The 12,221-nt window shown below is 49.3% G+C and overlaps 1 long non-coding RNA gene across 1 annotated transcript; it reads right to left on the minus strand.

Moving 5' to 3' along the window:
- Positions 1–529: 529 nt before the first annotated feature.
- LOC123833315 lies at positions 530–3,773 on the minus strand. Its single transcript, XR_006788207.1, has 3 exons — positions 3,446–3,773; positions 1,503–1,587; positions 530–1,271 (listed from the first exon to the last, which is right to left on the minus strand). It is a non-coding gene; the product is annotated as an uncharacterized LOC123833315 (long non-coding RNA).
- Positions 3,774–12,221: the final 8,448 nt, after the last annotated feature.

The following is a 12,221-nucleotide window of genomic DNA, read 5'->3' on the forward strand; positions in this document are numbered from 1 at the left end:
TGGGTTGCAGGCCATGACCCCCAGCAACCGCACACTGGTGTCTGTCTCCCCCCCCCCTAAAAATAAATAAATAAATAAACAAAAATCTTAAAAAAAAAAAAAGAAGCTCCTCTGAAAGTGAGGAGGAGAGCTGTCACTCTGGGGAAGCCAGGCATGAACAGCACAGAGCAGGGCACACCTGATGAATTATCCCAATGAAGCCTGCGTCTGGTTCCTCCCTCTCTCCCTCATCCCAGCGAAGTTTGAGCTGCCCTGTTAGCAGGTTCTCATGTTAACTCACACTCACCAAAGCAGAACGACTTCAGAATGAAAACTCCCCAGGTATTTCATTCAACATCTCTTGTGATTCCAAATAAGCTCAAATGCACTAACAAGAAGTAAAAAAATAAAAAGCCTCCCTGAAGGTTTAAAGAGTATGCAGTTGTTCTTTTATCAAAATAGAATCTTCCACAAGTGACCCAAATAGAACTGCACCTCAGGAAAATCAAGCCTTTAATTCTGGAGAATAATCTGCACCTAGAGGAAAATTCAAGGTAATGGTTTGCATTACATGTGGACTTTGGACCAAATCTATTTACTTTAAATTTGCTGTAGTCTGGGCACAGCCCCTTGCCGGCCTATGCTGCAGGACCACCATCCTAGCGAGAGTATCTTGTAACAAGGTGCTTTTGATACCTCAGTAACTCAACTACCTCGGATGGGTTTCCAGACAAACTTGGCCATAAAATTCTGGCATTTTAATTAGGTTTCAATGTACTCCTTAAATGGTAAAGCACAAATCAGATGATAATTTTCCCATTCAGTTAAAACATTAATAGGTCGCACATAAGTAACAGAACTTTGCTTTTACGAAGTCCATTAATACTATAATTTTGCCCCCAAACGCTTTTGGGAAAAAGATAATTCAAGAAACACATTAATAAATCATGCAATATGCCAAAAATATGTTCCGAAATTGCTGTGTGCCAACCGCTTTTTTGTTAAGTCAAATCACATTTTATAAGTATCATAAAAAAGGCATTACTTACTGGAAGGAAACTTTCAGTGAGCCCTCTTTGTAAAATACGGAATTCTCACGTAATAACGTAGCTAACCACTATTTAATTTATTGTGTAATCTTATCCTTGTAAATACCAGGTTTCTTCAAGGCAGCGCTGCTGCTCTCCCGGGCTAACTTCGTCCCGGCGCCACTGCCCTTCTGCCCGGTTCCCACACTCTGAAACCGTCATCCAGAACCAGCTGTTCGTCTGTGGTAGGGTGTACAAGCAATACTAGAAAAGTTGAAAAAAAAAAAAAGAAATTGAGTGATTATGTTTTTCACGTAAAACAGAAATGTAAAAGTAGTCCCAAGAGGGAGTCAATAAACTATTTTTGGTAATCACAATAATGCCCACTAAAAATTATTTTTTCAAAAATCAAAATATACATATCTTAGACCACTTTCCCATGTATCTCTATCACTTGGCAGAAAGCAAGAACCTTTTATCTTCATGAACACTGACCTCCATGGTGCCACCAAGGTCAATGAGTCCTACGGGAGGGGGATATGCTGAGTAAGTGCTGGTTTGCCCGGTTCTGGGGTTTCCTCTACAAAGAGAAGGAAGGGAAAAATCATAAATAAATATATATCAACATATCACGGGAAAGGATGTTTCAGGTTGTAACATTCGAGTACCCCGGGACAGAGCCCCTTACAGACGTGTGTGGCCAACGGCCAACAGGGGCACCGCGGACCAGAACCAGGCACAGAGACTGCGGCGGGCGCAGAGAGGGTTCACAAGGCCCCGACCTGCATAACCCTCCCTCACACCTCGCACTGTGAGCCCTGGGTGTCCTGGCTGCGTGCCACCACGACTCAATTTCAAAATGAGGGTTCTCTGTGGACACACAACTTTTTGAAAGAGACAAATAACCAGAGATGCTTCATGACAGCAGTCCCCCCCCCACACACACAGGTCAGAAAGGCTCCCAGGTAAGGAACGAATCTGCATGTGCTGAATCCTCCGGTTCACGTTCAACTCTCCAGGAAGGGGGTCCCGGCTGCTCCCTGATCCTTCCCCACAGACGCCTTCAGACATTTCCTCCGCTGTCACAACCCCGAACCTTTCACGGACCAGACATGTTCTTGGCTGAGATTTAAATTTTAAACACGCGACCCACTTGGTATAATCTGTTTAAGCTAAATCCAAAAACCTTATCCGTTTGAAACTACTCTATTTGAAATTTCCAAGTAACTTTCCCTGTGAAAAAAGACCTGGGAGAACTAGTGCTTGATCATTTAAAAGTGACTCAGAGGAGAGCAGTTTAACCGGGGATCATTCCTCCCAACGTCTGGTAAATAGGTAGCGTGCGCTACAGCAGTGGAAAATTAAAGAGGAAAAACAATCAGCAGAAGCACCGGTTTTTCACCATCAGCAGGGTGCTGGGCTGCGAGCAGTCTTCCCAGTTACTTCCAGGGAAGCTCCTGATTGGTGGGTGGCGCTGGGTCAATGTGATTATTTAACCCTGGCTGTTAGAGCTCCACTCCGCTTTGATAGGCTCCAAAGCTCATTACAAAAAGGCGACTGCTACAGCATATCAAGTACTTCGCTGTCCTCCTGTTTTTCTCCCAGGGAACGCGGAGCCTGACACCTGAAACTCATCAGACAAACATTACCTTGTTTGGGGCTTCAGAGTTTGTATTTAGTATTTTTAAAGTCCACCGGGTGTAGATTCAATGGGGGGGGAGGGGGCGTGTGTGTGAAAGATTAACCCATTTCCTGCATCAACAGGGAAGGACTTCTGACCATTCAAGCAGTCCTCTCTCTCCCGAGTAACTTTTTTACCCTTTGGTCCCAAAATAACCACGAGCAGCCGACATCGAACACTGGCATGGCAACGTCCACACATCATGCCCTAGCCGGATCCGTTCAGCTCCGGTTCCCATCCAGACGGGTCTTCCCGGGCCCTCGCCCTCCCACCCTGCCCTGCCTGCTGCCCCCGAGTTTCGCTGAAATCCGCCACTTTCGCTGGCTGGGGCAGAAGCAAGGCACCTCGTCCCGAGGGCAGAGTTTCTCCCAACTGCCCAACAAACATTTCTGGAGAGCTTCCTGCGGGCCCCGGCGCGCACCTGGCCCGGCCCCTCCGCCCCTCGCCCCCTCCCTGCACTTCACCAAGCCCCAGAGAGGGGCCCACCTGCCTCCCGTCGTCTGTCCCCACGCCCGGGTGGCCCTGCCAACTCCGGGTCAGCGACTGCACGCCCCCTGCCCCAAACCCCCACCACTCCGGGGCCCGACCCCAAAGGGCCAGAGGCGCCAAAAAAGGCCCCGCGGCAGGATGACCCCGCGACGCCCCCAAGAGGCCGGGTCCCGAGCGCCTGTCAGCGCCCCCGGAAGGGGTAGGGCAGGGGGCTGAGCTCGCCGGGCGCCTCGTCCTCTGACGTCCTCTCCCCACCAACCGCACTCACCTGGCGGGCCCTCGCCGAGGGCGCCGGGGGTCGCGCGGGGAGGCCGCCCGATCGTCCGCCGCAGCCCCCACCCTGTGGCGCCCGCTCCCGTTCCCGGCCGGCGCGCGCCCCAGGCCCGACGCGCGCCTGAGGAGCCGGGGGGAGGGGACGCGTGGACGCGCGAGCGCCGGGGGTAGGGGACAGGGGGAGAACGGACATGGGGGCGGGGGCGGGGGGCGCGACGAGAGCAACGGCTCGGCCGCGTCGGCGGAGAGAAAGCTGACTCGGCCGCGTCCGTCATGGCGCGCGGCAGCGGCAGCTCCTCCGGCCTCCCCGCTCCCTCGCCTTTAGTTTGACCTTTCCCTCCAGTGTGTCGGAGGGAGAGCGGCGGTGCGCGCGCGTGTGCATGTCCGTGTGCGCGCGCGCGCGCGTGGGGAAGGGGCCGGGTTCGCTCCCCGACGCCTGACGTCACTGTCATGGCAACGGCAGCCCCGCCCCTCGCCTCCCATTTCCTGCCTCCTCCCCCTGTGCACGTTCCGGGACCTCACGTGCTCCTTTGCACGCACGCACGCACGCACGCACGCACGCACGCTCGGAGCGCGTGCGCCCAGAGCGCTGGGAGGGATTGGGGGTGGCAGGCTCTCTGGGCCTAGTAGTTGCCTCCCTGAATTCGACCAATCCTGGGAGGAAGAGCCGTGGGCGGGTCGGGCTCCGCTGGCAGAGTGGCGTGAAAAATTTCTGGAGTCTGAGCGACAGCCCTTCCACAGCACACTGGGGGGTGGAGGGGGTGGGTTGCCCGGGAGCTTCGGGAGGAGGAGGGGGTGCCGGTCGGGTAGTTGAGGAATGGGAGCCCGAGACCCTCGTTTAGGGAGGTTAACCCATATCCAACGGGGACCGCGAGTCCACCTCATGTTGCAGTGTCGCCCTGCCACTCATGCAGGGTGACCTTGGACGTGTTGCTTCAGTGCTCTGAATCGAATGCCTTGAGTTAAAGGGGGTTAGTAATACCCCCCACGGTGCTTGTGAGGGTTAACGGAAGGTGGGAAACGTCTCACTTGGCACGTGGTAGAGCTTACATACTTGGTGTGGGCTCCACAACCACCTTCTTCTACAAATGGGGACACAGGACACAGATGGAAAAGATTAAGTGACTCGTTCGCTGCCAGGTCGTGGCAGAGACCCCGGCTCCAAGCGCCATACTCTTTGCCCTACCTGGCCGTCCCTCGGGGAGGGAAAACATTCCAGGAGTACCTTAGTGAGCCGGCTCCCTTTGCTGTCTGTGGATCTTTTCTTGGTCCTTCCCCACCCCTCTTCCGTTCCTACAAAACTAGAACTCGGGGCCTCGGGGCCTCGGGGCCTCGGGGCTGCACAGCCTTGGTGCAACTTTTGGAGGGCAATTGTCTGGCTTCTTCGCTGGCTTCTGGGCAAGGGAGAGGATGGTGCTTTCCTAAGTTCCTCTGGGGCGCCTACATTTCCACTACAGTTTATTGGTTAAAGTTTAAACACAGGAACAGGGAGCTCCAGGTCCTCTACCATTTCTAGCTAGCTGGGGAAAGATTAACTCAGTGAACCAACATTTATCCAGCGCCCGCTGGGCAGGCAAGAGCGCCTCTCCAGACCAAAAGGAGCCTGTGGCCTTGAGATTGTAGGCACCTTAGGATTCAGGTGCACGGGTGACCTCATCATTCCTCTGACTTGTGCATGCGGCTCCTGCCCCTAACATACCTCTTAATCACTTGCTGCCTCTGGGTATTTCTTGAATGTTGTGGTACAATTTAACTCTAGATTTGCTGTTAACTTTTACAGAGTATTCCATGTCTGTCTCCCTCCGTGTCTTGTAGCCCCAAACCTAAACCTGATCCTGGGAAAGCCCGTTCTTCAAACATGCCCTTAGGTTTTCCACTTTTTTTTTTTTTCAGGAATTTGTTCATTTGACCCTTTGAAGTTCCAGCTAACACGTAGCCTCTTCCAAAAAGTCTTGCTGGACCTACTCAGTTGGAGTGAAAGAGCCCTTTCCAGAGCACTTAGCATGTACCTTGCTTGGGACGCAGCTTCTGGTAGACTTTGTGTTCTGTGGTTTATACACATGTCACCCACGGAAAGCCGCCGTGAACATCCATGAATAGGTTGGTCGTTCCCTTTCCTTGCTCCCCTAGCATTGTGTGGTGTAACGCAGCAGCCCTTTAAGGCTTGATTTGCCTTCTCCATCAGACCGTAAAACTTTAATGGGAGGAATCATGTTCATTCCACTTTGCATTTCCAGCACCTTCCTCCGTACCACAACCCTCCTGAACAATAGGCTCCCTGCCTATTACATAAACTTGTTCGCAATAGACTTTACTTTGTTCATACAGTTTCTGAACCAAAGATTTTTGGGGAAGTTGGGAGTTCTCCACTACTTTAAAATGCACCAGCAATTACACGGTCATGCTCCTGCCGTGAAAGAAGCCCTTGTTGGTAGCCCAAGGTGCTGAGCAGCCCAAGGAGTATGAGGTGCAGGGAAGAAGAGGCAGTCACTTCTTAACTGCTGTTGGGGCCCTGGAATGAGTGATTCTCAGATGCCAAGGCATCTGATAGTAGGCACATTACTCCAAGATGTATCAGTGAGGTTGCTCCTGGAAAAAGGGGAAAATTATATAAAGAGGAATGTTGAAAAGACCAAGCCGTGCTGGCTTCCTCTGGAGTGACGGCGTTTGCTCCTCTGTCTAATCTGGCACAGTAATCCAAAGCCCAGCGGTGTACTGGTGTGCCGTACTGCTCTTCTGATGGGCTAAATAAGTCACTGTGCGTGTGCGTGTCCTCCCCAAGCCTAGTCCCCTTGTTCCTGATCCTGTTAAGGGTGCTGCCAAGCACCCGGTAGCACGAGTCAGCCTCAGCTTCTCCCCAGCTCCGTCCTGCCAGTCACCGAGGCCCATAACGTCTTCCCCGTGCATGATGGTGTAGCCGAAACCGTTCCCCACCCTCCGCTGCCACTGCCTTAGCGTGAGTCTTCCTTCTCTCTCATCTGAACAAAAACCCAATTGTTCTTTTTACCTCCTCTCGGGCCCGTCCGGCCCGACTTCCATCATACCACAGCCTCCAGAGGGACTGCCCGAAAGGCAGAAAATTGACCCACCCCGAACAGCTTGAAAGTCATCATGGCCCCTCACCTTCTCAGAAAAGAGACCAAACTTCTTCACTGGCTTCTCAACTACTTTCTTCAGCCATGTTTTCCGTGACTTTTACAAGCACAATTTTGCTCCACGGATGTTCAAAACTTGCAGAAACCTCATGCATGTCACATTTTCTATGCACACCTACCCAGAATTCTCTGCGCAGGGTCTTCCTCCCAGGTTAATCCGATGTATGCGTTTTAGGTCTGAGAGAACACTCATGCTACATACCTGTGGTGTGGCTTTTCTTACCGTGTTGTACATACACTGTATGTGATTACATGTCTGATCTTCTCCACCAGAATGTGAGCCACTTGAAGGCTGGGGCCTCGGCTTATTTTATTCATGTTTGTAACTCTAACACCTGCGAGGGTGTCTGACACAAAATGGACACTCGATCATTGCTTATTGAATGAATGAATGTATTATAAGATTCATGAAGGGAAAAAACAATTACATTTCTCTGATTCTCACAAGGCCATACCCAGTATTATGCCAGTAGTAAGTAGGCACTTGAAATAACAGCAAATGAATGAAAGGGTAGTAATGAGGTATGAAAAACCTACCACATATCAGGAACTTAATACTTTCCATTCATTAGCTCAGTTAATCAATCCCCTGTCAACTCTATACTGTTGGCATGGGTGCAAATAAGGAAACCAAAGCTCAAGAAGGGAACCGGACTGGGCCAAGGTCACACTGTTAGTTGTTGGCCAAGTCCGGTCTGATGACAAGTCCCCCTAGTTTGGAAATGGACTATCAGGGCAAGCACCCTGCTGCCGCTCCTGCCTTGTGCATTTCCTCGTGTCCTCCCTCGTTGTGACATGGCCGTGGGCTTCTGCTTTGCGTCAGGGAAACGTCAGGGCCCCCTGTGCTTCGACGGGGGAAATACGATTGTGTCACGTGTAGTGAGGGTGCACACATCCGGCTGCGTGAGCGGTTGTGTTTTTCTTTTTAAACAATTATTTTTCTATAAGAAATAATGATTGCTTAGTTTTAGAATACCACGGTTGTACACGTAAGGCTAGGATAGTTAGAATTGGCCTCATGGAACCTGAAGGACCCAGCTGAGGGCCTTTTTGGAGGCTAGAGAAAGTGAGAACGTTTTTGAATTGGTGACGCTGTCAGTTGAGCTCAGGTGAATCTTGGCGTTTAAAAGGCAAAGCTTAAGGAGTGGGGTTAACAAAGCCACGTGTGAGTGTTTGCAGAAGTGCCTCACTAGGAAGAGGGGAAGAATGTTCAGTTCTCTGTGGAGAGAAGGAGGGGCTCTTTGCCCCAGAACCACGGAGAGGCCCCTGGAGTTCCAGGGGGGGCTCCAGCAGACTTCCAAGCATACCCTTGACTGGAGGGCACTCGCCTCTGTCTGGGAAGGTCAACATCTTTCATCAGAACGTAAACCTGTAGGGGGAGGTGGTGAATGAGGAGGAAGTGGGCAGGAGAGAGCCCACACTCACCCAGCTAACCAGGCCCGCTCCATCAGTCCTGGGGATGAGCCTTACTGTTGAAGGGGAATCAACCATTCCGCCTTCATAGCCTGTTAAGGCTGACGCATCGAAGCCAGCAAGCTGTGGGCAGGCTGTGCTCTGCACAACCCTAGGGGGAGCTATTTCCCAGGGCATCTGTGTGAATGATGTCCTCCAGGGCCGTGCAGTGCCCAACCTGTGGAGACACGTAGCAGTACTCAGTGATGTGTCCAAGGCACATCTCTGTCTACTGTGGCAACTTGCGTGATCCTGATTATACGTCTGATGATACAAATTGACACATAGAATGCCACCGGTGACCCCTGAAAACTTCATTGAATTCTATTGTATGAAGTTCTCTCTAAAGACTTGAGCATATTTCAAAGTGCTGAATTAGACTGATATCACTACCATTCGTAGATTTATTATTCCAGTAAACAACAATTGAGCATCTAAGTTCTACGCACGATTCAAAAGGCGGGGTTCAACAAACGTATTAAACAGTAACTACAGATTTTAGAAAAACTATTCACTGATTTCTTACACAGTGAAAGCGTATGCTTTTTTCAGTTCACTTATGCCATTTTTTGTATGAAGCTGTTCTCCAAATCCTCTTTATTTGATAGACGCTTATCCACTAAAACCTGGAGGTGACAGCTGGTTCATCCGTTTCGAACAGTCCAATATACCAGGATGCTCCCGAATATAAGGCTTTTTCTATACCCTTTTCCTTTGTTTTTTCCCCTCCTGGCTCTGCTAGGAGAGGTGCCAGCAGGTTCGGTGGGCTGCTCTAGGGGTCTCCCAGGGGTGCCGGGGAAACCGCCGTTAGCAGAGCGAGCCCACGGCTCGCTTGTCCGGGGAAGGGTGTGCGCAGGCTTGGGCCCGGGGTCGCCCTGTGGGGGAGGGCTGGCCTCCGTGTGCAAACATTTGACTTGGACTGCGATCTGAGCGAGAAAGAAATGAAAATTTGGGAGGTTATTTGCTCGAGAAGTAAGCCTTCTTCAGCGGATTAACTGGAAAAGTAAACAGTATGACCATATTTATACCCTCAAATTTGCGAGGTTGCTCCTACAAGTAGGCTGAAAGTCTCAATTTTGGAAAACCCCAAAAAGGAGTTTTATTCCAAGTGTTTGATGGCCTGACCATACACGTAGTAGTCACTGTCGCCGCTGGGAAATTATGTGCAGTTCCAGAAGTGGACAGCTTTTTAAAAGCCGCCAGAAGGAACCAATACACACAGAATACATAGGGTCATACCTGTGTGCAAACGTACAAACATATGTGCCCGTTACAGAGAAGATACAGAGTCTCAAGCAGCTTTCACTATTTTTGCTATTATCGTGATCAAATCAGGATCTTCCTCACCACCGTGTTTTAAGTGAAAAAGCGTAAAAGAGTCTGAAAGGATCGTCTGGGCTATTTCAGGACCTCGGGAAGGAGAAATGAGCGGTCCCTAGGAAGGGGGCGGGCTGTTCCTCTTATGAGTCACCACGATGGCTCCGTGAGGCTTGGCCTCTGACCTTATGTGGCGTGCAGCGCCAGGCCAGGCATCTGTGTGTGAATGGCCCTCCAGTTCCTCCAGCATTACTGTAGAGATGGAATTTCCTGTTGATATTTTAAGTAAGAATCAGTATGAAGAACTGCAGCATGACTGAGTGAGCTTTCCATTCTCCCTGAGGATGAGGCTCAGGGCCCAGCCCCTGAGGCCCAGATTTTGCCCTGGGGCAAACCGTCCAGTCTTTTCTGTCGGGCTGACAGTTTTAACCAAACTAGAGGCCAAGAGGCATAATGCAGTAACAACCAGAGGTCAGTTTTGTTAAGTTATGATAAAAATCTATGCTTCTAGGGGAGCTGCAAAAGTCATTCTTATCAGATGTACTTAAAATCAACAGCCATATCGCTCCTGCCAAATGCTCTGGGGCTACCGAATACAGCCTTGTGCTATTTTTTTTATTGATGGTTTTAGATAGGGAGTTGCAGGGAGAGGTAAACATTGATTTGTTCCTCCACTTATTTATGTATTCATTGGTTGCTTCTTGTATGTATGTGCCCTGTCCTGGGATCGATCCTGCAACCTTGGTATATTGGGACCCTGCTGTAATCAACTGAGCTACCTGGCTAGGGCTGCCCTGTCCTGTTTTAGATAGCAACAAACCCTCTAGCTCTGTGCCTCAATAATAACCATGAAGGTTCTTTATCAGCTTTCTCAGTAATGCATGGTAATGATTATTTATTGAGTAACCTCCACATTCAAGGTGCTTCTCTATGCTTGCTATTTAAGCCTCATAACAACCTTGGTGCTTTTACATGCCAGATATTTAAGCCTCATAACAGCCTTGCAAGTTTATAAGGAGTAGAAATGCATAAGGAATTGTTATCTTGTAGATGAGGAAGCAAATTCAGGGCATGTAAGCGTCTCATTCAACGTCACCACAGTGGTGATGTCACCGTGCTTAAAGAGTGCTCTGAAAAAATAAGACATGTATGTGAGAGCTAATTTCAGATCATGGCTATTTTAAGTAAATTTTTACTAAAAAAAGTTAATGTGAAACAGGTACACTCACCAATGACTCCCATCAGGAATAATTTGGAATCAGAGGGTTTTGAATGATCTCTACTTTATTTTTCTTGGAGGGGAGCCAAGTTCTTAATAAGAATTCCTGCAAAGGAGGAACCTGGGGCTGAATCTTATTTATAGAGACAAAAATGATTTTTATTTCAATCTCACATTCTTCCTCTCCACTTGAATTTGCCAGTTAATACAGGAATAGCAAATAACGTGAAGGCTTAATTTGGGGTTGTCTAAGTCTTCCTCATCCCTGCTGCAAATCCTAGTTTAGGCTTAAGGTAGGCTGATGCTGAGTGAAACTGAATAGTATCACCCTCCCTCGCCTCTATTGCTCCATCCACAGCAAGATTTCATATGCACACGGTGCAACAGCTCATGCTGCATTTGTGCTCAGTAATGGACTGAGTTGGAACGGGATGTGTTCAGTGCTGTGCTGTAGCCTGCTCACGCCGGCTCGCGAGAGCTGACCACACACCTCTCTCCCATTCTGCATTCCGTGACATCGCATTGGTAGCTTGACATTGGCCATTGCGAGTGGGTTTACACCATGGAAATCGGCAAGTGCCGCAAACCAGGGCTTTTATTCCCCAAGAGGCAGTTGTTAAACATTTACCAGCATACCGCCGCATAGATTGTGTTCTTTGCCCAAAACTACCTGCTCTCTTCACTGTGTGTCTCTGTGCTGCCCTTCTCTGTGAGAGGAGGATATTGAAGTTCGGCTTGACCATGTGACTTGCTTGGTCAATGGAATGTGACCAGGGGTATACGTGCCATTTCTAAGCAGGGGCGCATGTGCTGGTTTTTCTTTTCCCACAAGCAGGTATGTCCCAGACAGGGGCTGCATCTTCAGTCTGAGTCCTTGAATTAAGAGGACAGGAAGCTAGCGCTGGCTGGCATAGTTCAGTGGATTGAGCGCAGGCTGCGAACCAAAGCATTGCAGGTTCAAGTCCCAGCCAGGGCACATGTTTAAAAAAAAAAAAAAGAGGACAGGAAGCAAAACCTTAGCCAGACTGCAAAGACCATGGACGTAAGCAAGGAATTCATCTTTCCTTTTATAAACATGTAGGGTTTGTTGTTACTCCAGCATTGATTAGGTTGGGCAGATGCTACAATAATTGGCACCTGTAATTGAAGTGTTGCCATAACAGAAAACCTAAGTTATGGGGTAGGAAGCAAAATAAAAATTGCTATTGCAGAATAGAGAAATGGCAACTCATGTTACCTAGTGGTGATGCATTCAGTAAAACGGTCACATGTGATCACTGGGAAGATAGCTATGTCCTGAATGAGCTTGTGGTTTTAGGCAAAGAGTTCACGAACAGGATGTCACTTACATGCCTGAGGTGCTAAGGTCTATACATAATGAAGGACTTACTGTAAGAGAAAGTTGAATTTAACAAAGAATTGTCCATTTTGGAGAGATGGCAGAGAGTAGAAATGTCCAGAAAATTGAGGACTGAAAGGACTAGAGGATGTAATTGACTCTGATTTCCAGACAATAAAAGATAAAGCAGACCTTTCAGGGACAAAGGCTGGTTAAAATTCAGCCTTGTGGCGAGGCCCAATAGAAGGTATGATTCTTCTTTTCAACCTTCTGAACTGATTAAGGTGGT

This window comes from Phyllostomus hastatus, unplaced genomic scaffold, assembly GCF_019186645.2.
Source record: "Phyllostomus hastatus isolate PE091 unplaced genomic scaffold, TTU_PhHast_1.1 phas_scaffold_21, whole genome shotgun sequence".
In the NCBI taxonomy this organism is placed as follows: Eukaryota; Metazoa; Chordata; class Mammalia; order Chiroptera; family Phyllostomidae; genus Phyllostomus; species Phyllostomus hastatus.